Consider the following 9,299-nt stretch of genomic DNA (forward strand, 5'->3'; position numbering starts at 1 on the left):
TCATGCTATATGATTAATTAAGAAAAAATGATTCTTTTAAGTGAATTGAATTTTTATCTGGGGAGTATTTGTCTACTGCTCTCTGGTTCACTTAACTCAGGCAGCAAAAATAAATGGCTCATTTTCACTTCTGAATTTGAGTACATTTGTACATGACTCCCATGTTTTAGAATTTAACACTCTGATAAAAAGTAAAAGCCAGAAACAGTTTTTGTGAATTTTTTTTAGCCTTTCATAAAAACATCCCTCAGTACTTGTAATATTGGTAACTATAGTGAATTTAAATTAGAGAATGAGAAGATAGGCTAGAAAAAAGAAGAGAGTGACTTGAGTTTGAAGCAAATCTTGTCACCTCCACTGCCACTGTCCTCATCATTCCAGTGGGCAATTAGAATAGCGTAATAAAATAGAATAAGATTGATAGAGGTGATCATATCACACCCACCCCCTTGGTTGAACCTGTTGATGGTTTTCCATCGTTACCCAATGTCTGACATGCAATAAACCTAAAGCAAACTTTAATTGAATTTGTTTGTTGAAATTCTCATTTATAATACCCATAGGTCAAAGGGAAGAAGTTAGGAAGAAAAAAAGACTTTTGATTGATTACTAATGAGGCAGAATATTTTTTTCTATGTCAATTGAACTTTTGTGTGTGTGTGAATTTCCTGTTGTTTCTTACCTATTTTTTTCTGATATGGTGGGTGTGCTTTTTCTTTCTTGGTCTAAACATATATTTATTAAACCAGCAGTCCCCAACCTTTTTGGTACTAGGGACCAGTTTTGTGGAAGACAATTTTTCCACAGACTGGGTAAGGGGATCATTTCGGAATGATTACAGCACATTACATTTATTGTGTACTTTATTTCTATTATTATTATTATATTGTAATATATAATGAAAAAATTATACAACTCACCATAATGTAGAATCAGTGGGAGCCCTGAGCTTGTCTTCCTGAAACTAGACAGTCCCATCTGGGGTGATGGGAGACAGTGACAGATCATCAGGCATTAGATTCTCATAAGGAGTGCACAACCTAGATTCCTTGCATGTGCCATTCACAGTAGGGTTTGTGCTCCTATGGGAATCTAAGGCGGGTGCTGATCTGACAGGAGGCAGAGCTCAGGTAGTAATGTGAGCAATGAGGAGCAGCTGTAAATACAGATGAAGTTTCGCTTACTTGCTGCTCACCTCCTGTTGTGCGGGCCAGTTCCTAATGGTACTGGTCCATGGCCTGGGGCTTGAGGATGCCTCTATTAAACATTTTCTTAAAAACTGTGATGGGTCAGCTCTTAGCTCTCTTGGCTATGAGTATGTGTGTAGTCGCGCGGGTGCGCACACGCACACACAGGTGTTCTGTAATCTCTGCTTTGCATCATCATTTCATAAATTGTGCTTAAACTCCTTCAGTAAAGAAGTCCAGAGGTCATATTCTTTTCTTTAAAACTTTGCCTTTCTCTCCATCCCAGACATGAAGTGCACATTAGAGGTACTAGTACTGTCAGAACATTTAGATCTCTTTCACCAGTGTAGTCTTAAATATGGGGTTTAGCTGAATTCCTTCACTGAGGTGGTGTAAGCTTTACGCTCTGGAGTGAGCACTGTCCCCTCTGTTGGGATTCCATTCCTGGGTCTACACTCTGCCCATTGTCCCTATCTGCAGTCTACCCCACTTTCCCATCTGCCCTACATGAAGCTGGTAATAAAAGACCTGAGAAGGAATTGACGTTTAACAGATGCATTAAAGAGCATTTACTGTGCCCTCATCATTGGGCAACTTAAGAATAAGACCTGTTCCTGACCACTGGGAGCTTGACTTAGTTGGGCAGTTGAGCTACAGGGGCTTCAGTTATGAAAAAAATACGAGGCCATATATACTTATGAAATTGAGGGAATGGTTCAGATAACAAGTCCTATAGGAATCTAAGAAAGGAGAGAGCGGTGGGGGCTGAAAGGATGAAGTACTGTGGAGACAATGGGACTGACTTGGGATTTGAGGAGTGGCTAGTTTGGATTGTGAAGATGTTTCAAGCAAGAGGAAATAGGATTTTTGTTGCAGAGAATGGGTAGTTAAGGTGAACACATTGGGCAGCTCTGGTTATCACCTGACCTCAGGGCCAGGTGAAGCCTGGGCTCCAGGCTGAGGACCTGCTGGGGGCTTCTCAGCAGGACCATGAGATAAATGTTTCAGGAGGATGACTCTGCCTGCAGCATGGGAGGAGGACCAATGAGGTTCCATGAGCCTAGATGGAAGGAGATCCTTAACCTGTGCCCAGCAGTCCAGCTGTGGTGTTGGAGGAGGGCTGCATCTGAGCGGGGCAGTGAGAGTGGACAGACTTGGCCAGGTAAGGGACTTGATAGCTGATTAGACATGGATCACAAGTTGAAAACTTGACTCTGGTGGAGTCAGTGACCATGATATACAAAGCAGGAGGGAACTCTTTCTCTGGTCTTTGGTGAAAGAATGAAGGCTGGTGCAATGTTAAAGCTTTGAGGGAGGGTGAGCTCTGGTCCCTCGAATGTCACTACTACTGAGATATCATGCAGGCTGCTGCTGAATCTTCCCTTGTTCCTGACTGCCTCATTCCTGACCACAGGTGTTGTCGGGGCATCTGTCTTTCAGTCACTTCCTTCTCATGATCACATCGGCACTGTTGGTTCTTATTATGCAGACATTGTTGTTCAGCTGTGATGCCATCTTGGATTGCAGGAGATTTCGTTAGGGTGTCAAAGGGCCTGTTCACTCTGTGCCACACCCGGATACACTAATTTGTCTTGCTGCTGCCCTGCTTTGCTGGCAGGTGTGTGTGTGTGTGTGTGTGTGTGTGTACGCGCGTGTGTGTGTGTTGAAGGACTTATCAGCCTACACATAGCACATGGCTGTTTCTTTCCTGGGCATTAGAAATTCTACATTACTTTGCTGTTCTCCCAGGTTTCTGTCCAAGAAGGGCCTATGTCTCTTTGCTCTGTTTTTGCAATGTATCATCATATTTCACACCCTCCCTAACACACACACACACACACACACACAATACATACATGCTTTTTACTTCTGTATGTCCCCTTCGGTTCTTACTTTATCTCATGTAAGAGGATCTTTACCTAATCTTGGGGTAGAATGTGTGGGGGAAGGCATTGCTTTACTTGTCAGCTCATCTTTCCAATTATTCTATCTATGTCAGGGATGAGGCATTTGGAGTCAAACACTGACTCCTGTGTTTTCTACTTTATGCCGTGTCATTTGGTCACTGAGGTAATTAATACCACATGAGTAAGAGTAGGAGTAATAAGAAATATTAGAAAAAAAACTAAGAATTCAATATATGAAACAAATTTGAAAATGGGAGTGCATCCTGCTTTTTTTTTTTTTTTTTTCCAGTGGGAAATAACTTTTATTGAGACCCCGCCAGCTACAAAATCTGTTCCTGGCATTAAGCTCATTCTTCCTTTGCAATTCGGTCTTTCTTGAGTGGTCCCATGAATGCTTTCTTCTCCTCCATGGTTTGGAAGTGGCCATGGCCAAACTTGGAGGTAGTGTCAATGAACTTAAGGTCAATCTTCTCCAGAGCCCACTGCTTCATCTGCACCAGCAAGGACTTGCGGAGGGTGAGTACCCACTTCTTGGTTCCCATCACACAGCCTTTCAGCATGACAAAGTCATTGGTCACTTCACCATAGTGGACAAAGCCACCTAGAGGGTTGATGCTCTTGTCAGACAGGTCATAGTCAGTGGAGGCATTGTTCTTGATCAGCTTGCCATCCTTGATAAGGTAGCCCTGGCCAATCTTATAGATCTTCTTGTTGATCTCAGTGCAGTGATGGTAGCCTTTCTGCCCAACGCATGCCACAGAGAAGGCCACGTGAGCAGGAGGCCACGCCCTAATACAGGCCACCTTGCTCAGGCCTTGGTGGGTCTTGTGGGGCAGCTTCTTGGTGTGCAAAGACTGGTGACCCCTCTGTAGTCTTTGCCCTTGGTCACCCCGATGACGTCGATCATCTCATCCTGCCCAAACACTTGGTTCACAGGTACCTGCTGCTCGAGCCTCTCACAGGCCCAGTACAGCTTCTCGGCCATGGTGCCTCCATTCACCTGGATCTCCATCAGGTGGGCCTTCTTCTGGCACAGAGGAAGCAGGTGCATCTGGGTGTGGGCAATGACATGGATAACTTGGCAGTACTTCTTCATGCTGCTGAAGTCCTTCTCCAGCTGCTTCTTGCCATCCTCATCCATTTCTTGCAGTACTTGGTAAAGGCCTTCTTCTTAGATTTATGCCAGTTCTTATAGAAACACCTCTTGCATTCATCACTGTTGTGCTCAGCGAAGACAGTCTTGAAGGTCCGGAGGCCTCGAGGGGTTTCCATGTAGCCCACAATGCCCACAGACACCATGGGTGTCGTCTCCACAACGGTCACAGCCTCCACCACCTCCTTCTTGTTCACCTTGGATCTTGGCCTGTCGACTTCCCGCACGATGTGGGTCATGCCAGCCTTGTATCCCAGGAAGGCTGTGAGGTGGACCGGCTTGGACGGGTCATCCTTAGGGAAGCTCTTCACCTTCCCACGATGCCTGCTGCTGCACTTCCGAGGCAGGAAACCAAGGGACCCATGTCTGGGAGCGGAGAACTTTTTGTGAGACATCACACCATCAAATCCCGCCGGTAGAGCCCTGCTCTTTTACTTAAAATTGTGTTTTCACCGTTTTCCTATTTTGTTACGTTCTTTTCAAAAACGTATTTTTAAATGGCGGCATCATTTATTTAACAACCCTTCTATTGTTGGAATTAAGTTTTTCCAAGATTTCTCTTTTTGAATTTCAAACAACTTAGTGATGAAAAACAGTGTGCCTAAGTCTTTGAGTACCCTTCTTTTTATTTCCTTAATAAGAATTCCTAAGGGGGAATTACTGAGTCAAAGCAAATGAACATTTAAAGAACTCTTGATAAGTGTGTCCAAATTGCCCTGCAGATAAGTCTTTGCAAACACTTCAAACTGCAGCACTTATTTATCCATATTGTTAGCAGCCTTATCACTTTGAACATCATCATTTATAGGAGCTTTTCCATTTGAGAGTTCATCCTTCCATGTAGTTTTAACTTGAAAGTCTTTATTTGTAGTGAGGTTCTCTTAGTCTGCTTTCTTTCTAAATTTTTATTTAATTTTTTTTCTTTTTTTATAGACATGGGCTTTTGCCATGTTGCCCAGGGTGATTTCGATCAAGCAGTCCTCCTGCCTTGGCCTCCCAAAGTGCTGGGATTACAGGTGTGAGTCATTATGCCTGGCTCCAGTCTGTTTTCTGTTATTATAATATAACACTTGAAGACTAGGAAGTTTATAATGGAAAGAGGCTTATTTAGCTCACAGTTCTGGAAACTGGGAGGTCCAAGATCAGGTGACTGAATCTGGTCCGCTTCTGGTGAGGATCTTGTGCTGCCTTATAACACGCCAGGGAAGTAGAAGGGGAAGTGGGCAATAACGGAAGGGATATTAGGTCTTAACGACCAAATCACCTCTTAGAGGCCCCACCTCCCAACATTGCCACACTGGGGACCCAATTTCCAACACATGAATTCTGGGGACACACTCAAACCATAGCAGAGGTTGAATATTCAAAAAAATAGTTTGGAAGCTTCCTAGAGAAGTTGAACTGGTGTGGATCTGTAAAAGAAGAGCCTTGACAGCCTTGGGAAGGGATTATCATCCATGCTCAGGAAGACAGATGGGAATATGGGATGAGGAATGGGAAGATGAGAACTTGGACAAGATGGTAAGGTGGGGGATCTTCCTAGGAGGAGGGGACTGAATCAGGACATCTGGTGCCCCTGAAACCTTCAACTACTCAGGAACCTCAGTATGATCACATTCACTTTTATTTGTAGCCATCGTATTAAAAAAAAAGTTCTCTTTTTTTTTTCCTAAGTAAACTAGAAGACAGTAAAGCTGTAAGGCTGACATATAGCATATTCCAAGTGGGACCCATTTGCTGGCTAAGCAGTAGATCAGCACAAATTATGAGCATTTAGACATGTGTTAACCTACTAATTGAGGGTTGGGGGACACTAGATGATGAGGCCTCTAGTAGATGCCCTTGATCTGCCCCCTCCTGATTCCTGAAACACCAATTAACACTCTCAGTCAATACTAGAAAACATATGGTGAAGATAAACACTACCCCATAAAGAGTATTACCCTGGCTTGTCACAGGACATTAACTGACCCTTACTGGCACCCCTACGGGGGTGGCAGCAGCAAATTGTAATGGAAAAGTTACTGTTTTCCTATTTAACTTTCTGTTTGTGAAAAAGGCCCTCTTGATGTCTAAGAACAATATAAGAAAGTTGTGCACATGTGGGTGTGTGTGTGAGTGTGTGTTGGGTCGTATGTGGTCTACCTCATTCTCATTCTCACTCTCACTCACTTGTGATGATCTTATGATCTGACTGTTGCTGTTTTGGTATAAGGTCAGCCTAATTGCAAAGGTGGTTTGAGGAATGAATACATAATGTATTTTAAGAAGTCATCCAAGTAACTTTCCAAATAAAATCTGAAATTTTATCATTGGTAAGTCATCTCTTTATGTATGTCAAGTGTTGACCCTTTCTCCAGGAGCTCCTATGCCATGGGAAGGACATGAGAAGTCCCTTAGTATAGACAAATTCATCACTTCATACTCTTTCCTGAAAGGAGAGATGGAGCCACCTTAGAGGCAGGGGATTCTGGTAGTCTCAACTGCATGGACAGCAGTGCTAATATCCTAACTGAGAGCTTCTGTAGGGAATGTTCTCTACCCTGTGGCCCTTCCTGCTCCATCCTGGGCCAGTGCCTCCCAGGACTCTGGGACTTTGCTTCCCCTGCTCTGCATGCCTGTGGTAGGCAGAATAATGGCCCACAAGTATGTCTATGTCCTAATCTCTGGAATCTGTGAATATGTTAGGTTATATGACAAAATAAATTATAGTTGTAGATGGATTAAGGTTGATAATTAACTGACCTTGAAATGGGAAGATTATATAAGTTGAGTATCATTTATCTGAAATGCTTGCAACCAAAAGTGTTTCAGATTTCAGAATATTTGAATTTATACTTACTGGCTGAGCATCCTAAATCTGAAAACTTGAAATACAAAATGCTCCAATGAGCATTTCATTTGAGTGTCACATTGGGACTCAAAAAGTTTCAGGTTTTAGAGCATTTTGGATTTCAGATTTTTTAGATTTGGGATGCCTAACCTGTACTGAATTATGTAGGCAGGTTCAGTGTAATCATGAGTCCTTGTAAGTAGAAGAAGGAGGCAGAAGAGAGAGAGCACCAGAGTGTGAGAAGGAGTTGGCTTGATACTGTTGGCTTTGAAGATGATGAAATAGTGTCATAAGCCCAGGAATGCTGCTGGCCTCTAGGAGCTGGAAAAGGCAAAGAAATGAATTTTCCCCTAGTGCCTCCAGAAGGAATACACTTCCACTGATACCTTGAGTTTAACTTAGTGAGACCCATTTTAAGCCTCTGAAATTCAGAACTTTAAGATAATTCAACCACAACTGTTTGTGGTTGATTTGTTACAGCAGCAACAGGAAACTAATATAAAGCCCAAGTTGTCTGGCCCTGAGCCTGGGAGCCCAGTAAGGACATTGTCTGAACCCCCACCAAGCTTAAGGTTGTGGTTAGTCTCTAGGATGATGTGTACTGGTTATTTAGTAGAAGCTTTTAACTGCTAGGACTGAGACGTCTCAGAAGGTGCTGCAGAATGCTTCTCAACTGGCCCAACTAGGTTGGTGAGGGGACGAGAAAGATGCATGTTTGATACTCTCAGACCTGAAGCATTTTCTCTCCCCCTTTAAATAATTAAAACCTACTGTCCACTAAAATTCTCCTTGTGTTCCTGTTCATCTTAGGCAGTTACTCTAGGAGAGTTGTGCTTCTCAGAACATGAAGAATTATGAACAAGGTTTTTGTCTTCAAAGCATTGGCTGACCATAAACATGTAGTCATTCACTTATTTATACAATGCATATTAACTTAAAGTTTTCGTTGTGTAAGTTGGCATGAGAATGCATTTCCTCTGCTTAGAAATGTAAACCTGTGGGAAGGTTGAAAGCAAGGACATTGGTCCATTCATTTGTTCTTTTATTTATTAACTTGGGGTGGGCACCTATATGTGCTAGACAGTAGGCTAGGCTCATGGATACAGTGTTGACAGACTTTATGAAAATGACTTTATAATTTTAGTGGTGTTGAGTTCCATGAGGATGTAGTACTAGGTACTATGAGAATGTGTAATGGGCCTATTCAATGGTGGTTCAGTGTTTGGTTGGAGAGTGCATTACAAGAAATAATAATAATATATTATCTGTGCTGGGGTGGTGGGCTGATTGAGAGCCATTGGAAGTTTTCAAAGCAGCTCAGGAAATGGGAACCTTGGGGAAAGTGGAGAGCTGAATAAAGTCTGGCTGGTCTTATTTCCAAGGAAGAGAGATAATCCTGTTGGGGGAGAGATCAAGCCAGGTTTTGACACCCAATACTTGTTCCTCTAACACCATTTCCTGCAGAACTCTGGGTAAAAGAAAAAAATGGACACTTTTGGACATTGGAATCAAGTCTTTAAAATGAGATAGATCATTTATTGCAAAGGGTTGTCTTCCCTTGAAAGGAATTTAGTATTCTGGGAACGTTTAGTTTGAGACAGAACTTTGAGTGCAGCCACAAGAGCAAACCAATATTTACTCTTAGGGCCAGAAGAGCCAAATTATTTTTAAAAATGAGTTTACTTTTTGTCAGGTGACACAATAATGATGCAAGTGTAAGACAGAAGCATATTGAACAACGGGATGGGGCTATAAAAGCAAAGGGTCAGATTGCAACAATGTCCTAAGGATACGGACCATAGGAGGGCAACTCCAGAGTGCTTAAAATGGAGTTGCTTGGGTAATGTGCCAAGGAAGTATCTGTGAGTCATCCTACTTCTGTTTCCAAAATAGACTCACTGACCTGATTTAAGAGGCATTAAAAGGGATGAAGTTGACATTTGCAAATACATTTAACTTATTTGTCTTGCAGGCAGGGAACATGTTGGGACAACTTTCAACTGCATAATGTGTGGTCCAGGAGCTTTGATCTCTTTATGCTTTCTTTATATTGAGAAAAAGCTTTGAAGTATCCTGTAACTATGAATACAGTAGACACCTGTTGTAATGGGTCGCTGTGAAATTGATTTGGCTCTACCAAGGGTCAACTCCCATCTCCTGATGAAACCCTCATGTGCTTTAAAAGCCTTTTTCCTCATAGTAACTTAAGAATGTTAGTC

The 9,299-nt window shown here is 42.5% G+C and overlaps 1 pseudogene across 1 annotated transcript; it reads right to left on the reverse strand.

Annotated features, from left to right (window-relative positions):
* Positions 1-3,441: 3,441 nt before the first annotated feature.
* LOC105522068 lies at positions 3,442-4,668 on the reverse strand (annotated as a pseudogene). The gene has a single exon (XR_001003379.1). The product of XR_001003379.1 is annotated as a 60S ribosomal protein L3 pseudogene (transcript).
* Between the last annotated feature and the right edge of the window lie 4,631 nt (positions 4,669-9,299).

This window comes from Colobus angolensis, unplaced genomic scaffold, assembly GCF_000951035.1.
Source record: "Colobus angolensis palliatus isolate OR3802 unplaced genomic scaffold, Cang.pa_1.0 Scaffold418, whole genome shotgun sequence".
NCBI classification, from domain to species: domain Eukaryota; kingdom Metazoa; phylum Chordata; class Mammalia; order Primates; family Cercopithecidae; genus Colobus; species Colobus angolensis.